The sequence below is a fragment of the Mytilus galloprovincialis genome, chromosome 7, assembly GCF_965363235.1.
Source record: "Mytilus galloprovincialis chromosome 7, xbMytGall1.hap1.1, whole genome shotgun sequence".
Taxonomy (NCBI): Eukaryota; Metazoa; Mollusca; class Bivalvia; order Mytilida; family Mytilidae; genus Mytilus; species Mytilus galloprovincialis.
The window spans coordinates 75072807-75086240 of record NC_134844.1 but is presented as its reverse complement, the minus strand read 5'-3'; positions in this window follow the sequence as shown (position 1 = coordinate 75086240).

Sequence of the window (13434 nt, the reverse complement as noted above, 5' to 3'; positions counted from 1 at the left end):
CAGTGAATATATGTAAATGAGGTATAGTATTTAATTAAACAAACAGTCGAAATAAATCATACAAATTTATCAAGTACTTTCTCATAATTATTCCTAAAGTATTATGATGTCAAACTATTAAAAAATCCGTCCCTTCATTAAATTTAATTGTTCGCTTGGAAGTTCAAGGGAAACAACTCTTCTGTGTAAAAAGTTTACATGCGGGAAATTTAAATTTCACAATAATCTGAAGAATTCTTCTTTCTATTACTGTTTCAAGTGATCATGTCAAAGCAAATAGATACAGTTATATGGTAATACACGTTTTCATCAGTACCTTAAACCTGTAACCTGCCCAATTATATCCTTAATTAGAATTTCTAAGTGAAAACAAAAAAGGGGGAGCACAGACCAAAATAAGAAATTTGTAATTTTTTATTTATGTTCAGTATCAGTTCCAGCAGTGGATAGCTTGATTTGCACTTTTAAAAAAATGAAGGGGTCCTTATGTTAGAAATATTTGTAGAAAGGGGATGTAAACTAAATGATTATTTGGAAAAATATATTAGTACTTTGGAAAAAAATATGCCCAGGTTCTTGAAATTTTATCAATGGATGTGTCAAAAAAAATTGAAAAGATTTCAACAACTAATGATTTATGGTTTTAGAAAAATAATTAATAATTAATTAAATACATATTACAGATGGTGCAATAATAATCATTCATTTTGGTTAGGACAAATAAAAATATATGGGGTGAGTTTTCAGTTACCCTATACTTTTTAGTCTTAAAATTACTAATTGCCTACCCTACAGATTTTTCTGTCATTTTTCATTAAGCACCGTTAAAGTAAGAATGTTGTTCTTATAGACCCAATGTAAAAAAGGCTTTAAAAATTCTCTTCATGTAACTTTCTTTTTTTAGATGTAACTGAATGCACACATAAATTTTATTTTGCCTTATTTCATTAGTTCATGAAGTCTAATCAAATTTATATTTATGTCTGTTAAATCTTGAAATGATGGATCATTCCTGTTAGTGTATTCTTTAATTTTTTCACACATCAAACTTTATTTGTATAAAAACAATGGCTATTATGTAATAATTACTTGCTTACTGTTGTCTGGAAATTGCTTTCAGATATACTTTTGACTGTTCTGTAATATTTGCAGGTATTTTTTTTTATTCTAGCCCCCACTCCTTATTCTCCATTCTGTAAACCCCACCCACATCTGAGTGGATATGTACTTATGTACTTTCACCTTACCTACTTTTGCTTTTTTATTGACAAATAACCTTAGGTTATGAATTTGCAAGTTAGTCATTTCATCTTATGGAAAAAAAACCATACTTTGAATCAAATAAATTAAGGATACCTCTTGTTTGCATAGAAACAGAATTTCATTTTTTTTATAAACTATTTCTATATATTAATAATAAGGAAGCAATAGTAAAAATATTTGATCTTCTACCCACCTACCCTATTATTTGGTATGTAGCAGTAAACTCAATTTTTGGTCTAAATACTTGGCAGTTTTTAGCAGTTTCTTTTGACATACCACCACATGCATGAATGCTTGGTCATAACATAAACAGATATATTGTAGTGTGCTTGCTCGTCAACAATTTTAAATATTGTAGGACGACTGTCTTCCATAATAATCTGTAATAGACTAGTGATAAGAAGATGGGCCTGTGTCCATGATCATTCAAAACTTTTTAACTAATCACCAGATTAGATTTTTATTGGGTATTCTGTTTACTAGTTTAAATTACCAGTTTATAAATATAATTAACAGCTGCAAGTATACAAGATATCTTTCGGTTAAACTCAACTCAAACCAATGTATTAGATTAAATAATCTGCCTTTTGACCACAATTGTAGCTTAGTTCTCGTATGAAGCATGCATGCAACAATTCTTGTGAACTATACAAATAGTCAAAACATACAATATTTCTGCGACCTTGTTAGAAGACCAAACCTTTGAATTACTTACCAGATTATATTTATTCACCAAGATATAAAGCATAATATAAATAAAATGTTGACATATGTCTATGACCATGTATGCAGAATGACTTTCATAAAGTATCACACCATTCATGTAACAATATATGGTGTACACTACAAATCAAGGGTTGACCTATCAGTGGCAGATCTAGAACTTTTCATAAGGGGGGGGGGCCCGCTGACTGACCTAAGGGGGAGCCCGCTCCAGTCATGCTTCAGTGATTCCCTATATAATCAACCAAATTTTTCCCACGAAAGGGGGGGCCCCCCTGGATCCGCCTATGCCTATGACCTTGTATATAGACCAACTTTTTAATTATGAGGCTTTCTATACCAATATCAAAATAGAATAAGATTTGAAAGCCTATAAATATAAATAGCACCACTGGTATAAGAGTCAATGCAAATTATCTACATGTCTCTCATTAATAGCATACCACAAAAATAATCTTGAGAGTATAATCTGTAAGTTTTTTAAACCAAAACCAATATGAATCTCCTGCAACTCTGTTACAAGCAAGATTTAGAAAAGGCCACTATTGAAAATGGACCAAATCTTATGGAACGCCACTACTGCCTTATGTTAATAATCAGCATTATACGCAGTGTTCCCAGCATTATATGAAGTGATCACAGCATTATATGTAGTGCTCACAACATTATATGAAGTGATCACAGCATTATATGCAGTGCTCACAGCATTATATGCAGTGTTCACAACATTATATTAAGTGCTCACAACATTATATTAAGTGCTCACAACATTATATTAAGTGTTCACAACATTATACGTTTGTTGTTGTATGATGAGATTGATGTATGATGAGATTTATGAATGATGAGATCATTCGGTAAACTTCGTTTTTTAGCGGAGATTACCGAATCCATAGTTGGTAAATAACGGTAATGCCCAGCAAACAAATTTAAAAAGTTATTAAAATCATGTTATCATAAGGTAGTATACAATATTTAAAACTGATTGAAATAAGTAAGGAAAAGATGAAACTGAGAGGTGAATGATTGAAGTAGTTCTGTTCGTCGTAAGAAATACGAATGGCAAAATTTAAGTTAAATAATAAAAAGTTTATTTAATGAAATATCGAAGGAAAATTTGTATGATATATTCTCGAGTTCATTTCCTACTGAAGAAATTTAGCAAGGTGCCACTTTATAGTCCGTACTCAGTTTTAAAAAGCTTAATTACCTTTTAAATAAAACAGTCAGCTTTCTATAACACATAGGTGCCATATTACGCTTGCTTATATATGTCATGATAGAGTCATTTTTGGCATCGATTTTCAGAATTTTGCATTTTTACATGTATAAGTATCTAACAGATATGGAAAATGCAGTTTAAAGCATTTCACTGTAGGTGTTAAACATAACTTTACATCAATTATTCCATTTTTTTACAAGCTTTTTAGCACGGCAAGTACTAAGATTGTCTTCTAAATATGATCAGCAGTCTTATATAGAAATTTAAACTTTCATAGAAAAAATTACCCTTTCAAGACCCTGTTTAACATATTCATTTAAAGTTATCATCTCTTATGAAAATTGAGTTTGTGGGGATGAATAAAACGTTTACTACGTTTGTTCGTCAGTTTGCACGGTACATATATATATATAAAAGTGGTATGCTTGCCAATGAAACAACTTTCCACAAGAGACAAAATGACATCACAGAAATTTTAAACAGCTAAACGGCCACAGTACGACCTTCAACAATGAGGAAAGCCCATACCGGATAGTCAGCTATAGAAGGCCCCGAAATGATAAACGAAAAATATTCCTAATTTATGTACAAACAAACGATTGAAAAATTAACATGTATATATAACACATTAATTAACAAACGACAACCACTGAAATAAAGGCTCCTCCTGACTTGGGACGGCCACATATATGCAAAATGTGGCGGGTTTTAACATGTTAGCGGGATGTTGGTATCCTCCCTCTAACCTGGGACAGTGGCGTAACAGAACAACATAAGAACGAACTATGAAAATCAGTTGTAAAAGGCTTGTTAGTTTTCTCGTTTGAATTGTTTTACATGGTCGTATCGGGGCCTTTTATAGCTGACTATGCGGTATGGGCTTTGCTCATTGTTGAAGGCCGTACGGTGACCTATAGTTGTTAATGTTTGTGTCATTTTCATACCTGCCAACTTTTCAAAATGCCCATGGGGGTTTTGGGTGCAAGATGGCTCTCATAGTCCTAAAAAACCTTTAAAGGGGCCTTCAAATATATTTTAATGTTGTTTTTTTGGCTTCTTTATACTTTTACAAGCCTATAGCCATTGTAAAATTAATTGTTTTGTTTAAATTGTGGACACAATTGCTCTTTCAAAATTATTATTTGAGAGCCTCCATGGGGGAAATCCCCCGCAAATAGTGACAGTTGGCAGGTATGCATTTTGGTATTTTGTGGATAGTTGTCTCATTGGCAATCATACCACATCTTTTTTTTTTTATATTAACTCATTAGATTGGTACAAATATAAATACATATGATCTAACAAGAAAATAGAGTGAACGTGCATGTGGGCGGGTACTTGTATATTCCAATAAAAAGACTGATCTGAGAGTATATATAACTAATATAGTACCATGCTGTTGATTAAAAATAACATCACTTCAGACCCTTTTGTTTTCCACATAATTAATATTGCCAATAATTAAGAAGTTCGGGGTCGAATAGATACCAATAATATATTCACCTGTTAACTATTACATTATCTGTACGTTCCGCATCTGACAGGAGTACCACGCAACGCTGTATTTAAGATTTTGCTATATACACGGGTCGTAATCACAGGGTTGAAACTACTTAATTCAATCATTGTCACATTGTTCCCGATTGTAGTACTTTTAAAATCAGTATGACTTTCTAAGATGACAATACGAATAATAAAAATCTGGACTTACAATAATGCGTATAGGTACAACATGTACAGTTTTCAATTTGTTAGACGTAAAACAGCGAATCAAAGATTCAATTTTATTCATAACTCATAAAGGACAAAACTGTTGATTAAAAAATACTCCTTTCCAGAGACTTTTGTTTTCCAAACAAAATCAATAATACCAATATTAAATTGACAAGTTCCAGGTCGACGGATTCAAACAGAAAGATGTTAAAAGCAGAAAAAACTTCATCTTACAATCGGCATGACTTTATCAGATGACAATACCAATACTCAAATAAGGCTTACGCATAGTTATATTCTTTAATTCAGTCACAGACCCGCGATATCACGGATGTGTTCTAGTAAATATATACACTAGTAGCACGATTTCAGTCTGAAACGGTCATTTTGGTCTGATCGCATCTTGATTGACTGGATTTACCGCTAGAGAAATTCGTCAAGATATTTACGATCGTTCAGTCGTCGTTCAGATCGATAGCCTCACCAGGTAAATCAGTTCGTTAAGGCATGTCAAGACGGAAAAGACTGAATCGTCTAGCGGCTTGTTTAGATCCGTTAAGAGCGTGTCAGACCAAAACAGACCATGGATACAAAACTACGTTCATAATTTTCAGACCCTGTTTAGATCCGTTCAGTATACCGGTTTGATACCACGAGTTGCACCCCTTCTACTCGATAATGAATTTTAGATTAATATGTATATATGTATTTTAATATTAGAATTTGAAGTATATTTTGCCGGATTATTTAATAAAAAAGATTAAATCTTCTGTTGATTCTTTATTTCTTTTCTTGTTCTGTTGAGGAACAAATAAATTATTCGTCTATACATGTTGTTTATTTTTTAATAAATGTTAGTTTATATAAATAAATATTGAAAATAAATTAAATGCAAGGGCGTATGTTAATTGTATACACTCCAATATGTATGCCATAAATTTAACCTTAAAATGTTGTGAACACCGGTGAAATAGTTTTTCGTATTTGAATATTAGTAACGGAAAATCCTTAACGTAACCTAAAAAAAGTTACTTCAGGAGATGTGGTATGATGGCCAATGAGACAATCCACAGAAATGCAGCGGAGGCAAATTAACACATGCATATTTTTGTTTTATGTATATGACAGTTGCTTTAATTCGTTGTCTGTTGATTAATCCTAGTTTACCGTATGTTTATTTTTTTTTCGTGCGAGTTACTCTATTAAACTTGGAAAAAAATATTCCCGACATCCGGAAATTCGAAAAAAGACTTTCCGGATTCCGAAAGCTGATCATAATACTGCAGTCAGTCTCTGTCGGGACGGTGTTAAAGTATCACCGTATACAAATTTTCATTCGAACAATGTTTCCTTCTAATATTTATTTTCTAATCTATATAATATATATACAGTACTTAGTATAAATATAAATATATATATATATATATGGCGTTAATTTAAAAAAACAAAATCTGTTTTGGTTAAAATGGTCGAGTTCAATGGCACGTGCTAGTAATCAACCGGGTCAACAGGTAACAAAATCATTGATCCATAACGTAAGAAAGCACATACCTATTTTATTACTCTCATCATCATTCTTAATAAAAAGGTGCCGTAGGGCTAAACGTTAATAAAGAATTAATTAATTTGTGTATACACGTATTAGTGATGTCTGACCGTCAGTTTTTAATATACATGCTTGGTTTTTTTTTTTATTGAGGAAAATAACGAATTTGAATCTATTATACGTTAAAGGTTCTTAGAATATCATATATGTCTAAACACTATACCCAAAGACCATGCAAAATATTTGAGCGCCGCATGGAAACCCATTAAAACATGTGCTGTTCGAAAGGTTGTTTAGTATTCACAGGAAACTTTTCGCTTCTCTACTTATATAGTTTAGAGAGTGTGTCAGTTATATAAAGTAGTGTGTATTTGTATTCTATTTATTTGGCTAATTGTATCATTATAATATACATTTTGTATTTCACAACTATAGTATACTATAAGTTGTAGTGTGATTGATTGTTGTTTAAGGTCCAGTGGCAAATACTTCATGTATGTTCAGGACCAGCTGTAAGTTTATGACATATATGGTCTCACCGGTGTGGTTTTCACGTGTTATAATAGATAAAAAGAATAATTAAGTTTTGAAATATCGAAACATAAATAAAGAAGGCAAGCTACAAAAAGCGCATGGAAAACCCGCACTTATCAGTTCTTTTCTCTTTTTGTCTAAAAAAACAATGTTTTTTTGTTCGATTTTTTTTATATGTTTATATAATTTACGATAACTGTGGTGTATACGTGCTGTCAGACGAAAGATAAATATTTGCCTTCTAAAAGTCTTCTTTAATGGATTGTTTGCTTTCGCATTGACGTTTAACACACAACTTTCATTACTTTCTGTGATGTATGTAGAAATTCAAACGTACTGGAGAATGAAGGATTCAAATCCAAGCTTTGAATTAAAATGGTAATTAAATAGCCCGGCACTCAAATAAAAGAACAAGTGTAAGTGTTGGAATGACCTATACAATATATATATATCAACATGTGCATTGCCGGAGAATTAAAGTTTGATTTTACATTAGTAACTAGACAAAATTGCAGAGAGGCAGCCCAATCTTTTCTCCTTTTTGTTACGAGTACAAATAAACTGATCTTAGTTATTTCGTACAGCATTTCATTAAAGCTTTAAATAATAAAATCGCGCGTGATTATCTAACAAATACTCAGAGTGCAGTGTACTGCTTTCGAGACAAATTACGTCAAATTATAGAGCAGTTTAATGGCTCCAACTCAAAATTTTAACCATTCTATGTTGGGGGTCGGGTCTACCATTTAGTTTGAAAGCCCTTTTTATTGTGATGATTGGGAATTTTCATTAAGCCGTTGGTCACGTGCCGAGTGGCACACGCTGATTAAAAAGTCATTTTACTTCACAATTACTATATCTATTGATACCATTAATATGAGTTATATACTAATATTCTCTTTTATCCTGGCATGTTCTTTGGAGCCTTAAAAGGTCGTTTTTTTAGAGTCCTGAGTGCTTAACCTTTCTTCTTAGTGCACTAAGAAATCCTTTGCGGTATATACACAACGGACGCGTTGGTCTTAGTCACTACTTTACCTTAGATTTGTCACCTTAATTTTCACATGTATAATACTACTTTTTATTTGATGCATGACATATAAAGGAAGAAATTTGAAAGATTACAGCCTGCATTATACACTAGTATGTCATCGAATCATTTCAGACACTCATACACAAAATATTCGGTTTACACTGTCGTTTGCTAAATATGGACTATGATATATAGAAGCGACGTATTCGTAAAGATAGATTAAGAAGATGTGCATTGTGGTATGAGAGCCAAAGAGTCAAAAATAGTATTTAGTTGTACAATAATTATCTGATTGGCAATAACATAGTTCCATGTTTTTAAATTCAAAGGCTCCTGGTGTAAAACAATCCCTGACTAGTCTCTCGAGCCCTGACTATACCGAACGTTGACTTATTATACGAACTAACCACTATCACACAGTTTTTACAAGCATGGCCCGTGTTATTACTTATAATGTCATACAGCCAGTTTTGTATTATCTACAATTATGTATCATATATTCGTTAATTTTTTTTATCTATTTAGTTATTAAAAATAAATCAACCTCACAACACACGTGTCAAGAAATATAAAAGGTGAATCTGGTTACAGTAAATCTAACTATTATATATATGTTCCTGCTTGGGTAATTTATACAGTTATACATATATAGATTTGGTGCCACAGATTTAATGGTTATACAAAATGCATTCATGTACACGTAATAAACGAATTTGGTAATTGTCATTGTTTGTCGGGAATACACGTACTTGTCATAATTATCCCTACATTAATTTTGAATGTTTTTCCCCGAGGGCTAATCATAACCTACGCCATACGGCATGGATAAATTACTAGAATAGTTTGAAAGGTTTTAAGCTATTATTTCGTACCAAACTGCATTTGACACAAAATCGGTTATATTGTATTCATTCTTTACACAAAAAAAATAGAAATAGTCTTAGAGAACGAAGTCGACCTATGCACAAATAACACTAATTTTCAAAGAAAATTTTGTCATGATCAAGTGTTTATTTTATCTTGAATTAAATCCAAATACCCAAAAAAGTTTTTATGTCATAGGGTTACGTATTTTGTCACGTATTTGACAATTACATTTGAAATTTTTACTGGAATATCGCCGTTTTTAGCGTCGTAAGAATATATATGCATCAACTGATGCAGACATTATTTCTCGCTGCATTGAAGACCTGTTGGTGACCTTCTGCTGTTGTCTTCTCTATGGTCGGGTTGTTGTCTCTTTGACACATTCTCCATTTCCATTCTCAATTTTATTATAATGACTTTTGTGTGTATGAATAATATTCTTAAAAATTGTTATATATTTCAATGATTTCTAACGAAATGTTAACAAAACGTTTGCCTTGAATTTTTATAATCAAATACTTATATTGTCATATAAATAAAAAAAAAACTGATCTCTGACAAACATAACATATATACAAAAATATACAGTACAATATTAAAATACAACATGTAGCAGTTGAAATTATTGTTTTGGGTCTCCCGTCCTCAGTTCTAAAGACTCTGTATTTTTAATTTGACTGCGAGATGTGGCGTTTAGTAATATCCTAAGTTTAAGTGTATCATTTTTTGCAGTGTTTTTACACTCCGAATTGATTTTCGTTGAGTCAAAAAAAAATTTTATAAAAATTGTATTTAGAGCATTTGAGACAGAAGTGTTTTTCGTCCTCAATCTCATTACAGAATTTGCATATCTCTGATATCTAGGAATGTTTGACCTTTTCTATTAAAAGAGTGAGTTCGCTAATAATGAATTTTGTTCATTGTTTTCTGGAGTCAGAATGGTTATGTTTTAGGTAAAATTCTTGTTTCAAGTTAATCTTAATATTTTTGTATAGGAGAATTTTATTACTTTCATTTAAGTCCTTAATTTATCTTTTTTTCTTATATATTATTGAAAAAGACGTTGCAATTAGATTTAATTTGCTTTATAGACATCGAATAGAATTCAGGTCATAACATTACGGAATATGATCTTCAAAATATATAATATGTTTATACCAAAAACATGTAACAAATACATTGTTTTTTTATATATATATATTAAAGTAATTTTTCGGTCATCAGTGAAAGCAGTAGCGTTTATTTGATTTTCAAACACGAATCGATCTATACTATTCAAAATTACAATACGCAAGCTGAAACCGTACCAAGTAATTATTATTTTTGCACACGACATCTAGGCTGTCGTCCCTCCTCTAACAGTAGACGGTTTTCTTGGTTGGGATATTGTGCATTCAACCGTGGATATGATAAAATATCTGTAATAAACAAAATTGTAATGTTTTGTTCGTGTAATGTCCTAATTTTAAGGTTACGCGGGTTCGGTATTAAGCGGGACAATTGGTATGAACACATTTCGATATACGTGTAAAATATATTAAAAGAGCTTTCAAACGCAAAGATATTTTCGAGGATATTTAAATATACAAATAAAGATCCTTTTTATGTTTTTGAATAAGCCTTTTAATTTCCATTCCTAATTATATATCATTGTAGAAAATATGTATTTTATACATTTAAAGTACATGTAATTCTTTATGCTAGCTAGCCCATCAATAAGGTCTCAAAACGAAGATTGCCAAACCAAATCTATTATACTATTTTGTTCGCCATTCGATTTTTCATCATTTAATTTATAAGTTCACTTGAATTGTTTAGGTTTTATGTGGTTTGCAATTGAAGGATGGAAGAGTTATCATTGATATGTTCATAATTATAAATTTAAAGTTAACAATTTTTTTTTTATTTTTGAACAAGAGGCTTTTCTATCTTAGGAATAGATGACCTTACGGTGGATGTAATTGGGAATACGTATATTGGTCCTCAATCCTCTTCAACTTCGAACTTTATTTTGCCTTTTTAAATTTTTTATTCGAGCGCACTAATGAGTCTTATTTTTTTTAGACGAAACGCACGTCTTCCGTCAATATAAAATGTCAATCATGGTATATATGATGAGTTTATATACCATAGTGTCAATAGAGAGAACATTCTTCGATTAAAACACACCCGGAAATAGCAAGAAAGTTTACAAAAAGAGTAGTGGGAACTTTGCTAATTTTTTTTTATCATACTATATTTCTGATAGTTTTCCCGACCTATTCACATATTTTCAAACTTGAAAGAAGACCTCTCAAAGTTTCAGCGACACGAGCCTGGAACATGTACACATAACATGCAGTTGTAAGAAATATAGCTGTATAAATATAAAAGAGAAGATGTGGTATGAATGCGAATTAGACCACTGTCTACAAGAGACCAAAATGACACAGATATTAACAACTACATGTCACCGTACGGCCGTCAACAATGAGCAAATCCCAAACCGCATAGTCAGCTATAAAATGCATTTCAAAGATACTAGAATAAGAATAAAAGGTTAACGTACTTACAAAATATGTCATCTTGTAGAATGTGATTTCACAAATATATGATTTTCAAATTCGCAGTCCAAGTCAATGTAAAATCGGTTACACACATTTTTCATGCTATAAATCCATTCCAACAATATCATTTTAAACACAAACTAGCTTGCCTTTTCATTAATTGAATAATACAAATTCAGCTAAATTTTGTTTATTTCCATCAACAGAGATTTCTCACACTCATCCCAGACGTTAATAATACTCATGCACTTCAATTTTGATATGAAACAATTTATTGATACGGATGACTACGCTTTAAAAGTACGGTTATGCATCAGGGTGTAAACAATGTGAATTTGTTTTTAATTGAGTTCAAAGATAGATTAAACGGTAGCTTTAATAGTGAAATGAACTAATTTTTTTGAAATCTCGCCTAAATGTATGTTGCATAGATGTATTTGACAACAACAATTTATTTAGATCAAGCTGTTTTAAAATTATATTGATAAAACCATTTATTGGTAAATACCGCATATATCTGCTCACTGTTTGAATATAGAAACTTGTCGATTTCATAATATTGAGAGATGTCCGAGATTTTGTAATATGTGTGATAAACGAGTAATTGAAGATGATTATCATTTTATTTTAGTATGTGAAAAGTATAATGAACTTCGAAAGAAATTTATCAAACCATATTGTTGAAGAAAACCGTCGAATCTTAAACTGTTTAGACGATAATGTATTTGAATGGGGACATATAGTTGGAACTCGCCCCTTTTTTTGTGCTGGGATGGGACCCCCTTTTAAAGTGGCTGGGTGCTCACCAGTATCTGTTCATAATATAAAGCAACTTAACAATTCAAGGGAGGTTATTATTTCTGACTGAGAAGGCACGAAATTAAATTCATTTAAAAATGTGTTATATTTGATCATACTCTGCTGTACTGTTATATGCATGGGTATACTTACTTATATGATTATTTGACTAATTGTTTAAATGTAAATATATTTCACTGATGTAACTGAATATTTGTAATAATTATTTTTTGTAAGTTGTATTGCTTAGGAATAAAAGATTATATTATTAATAAAATAAATATTATGACTTTCCTTTTTTCATTGAATGAGCATGCAGTGGTGTTCAAACGCCAAAGAACTGGAAATAGAAAGCTATTTTAATTTGATACATAGGACAATGAATCTTAACAAAAGGTTCTATAAATTTAATTGTGAAAAAAAAATTCACAATACCGTGCATTAACTCAACAACCGTCCATCGGCAAATATTACTTGATATTCATTGAAATGATAACAAGTAAACAGTTATTGTAAAAACAGTATAATTTCCTCAAGTTATTATAACCAACCCCTTTCAAGACAGACTTTGTCATTTCTGCGGCTCAATAGATATCGGTGACGAATATCATTATATCATGACATGTAAAGCGTTGGATGTAGCTATAGATAGACATTCTATACTATTCTGTACTATATTATTACACACTTAATCATGTTTTTTAAAGTTAAAACTCTGAATTGAGACAGCACTATCGGTCATCTTATATACAAAAAATAATCTAAGTTCCTACAAATGTTACAGGTAAATCGGTCCTGCAAGCTACATGCAAGTTAAATCAAGTTTTTTTCAACCAATGTGCATGGTATTAATAATTGTAAATATATATTTTCTTTGTTACTATGAAATGTAGTTTATTAAAAGTATTCTTTTTTAGAATGTCCGATTAATATGTGTACACAAACACAAGGTAATTGTTACAACAACACAAAGTATATTAATTAGGGTTGACATCTACTGACAGGTAAGTGTACCATAGTTCCAGAGAATTTATGACAATACCCTGCACCCCTTGCCGTACACTCAGACAGAGGTATGGCCTCCCTGATGTAAGCCCCCCTCATATATAAACAATCATTTTTAACCGTGATTATTTCATAAATCATGGATACTAGCTTCAGCCAACCCGGTTCTCAACCTGCTCATTAT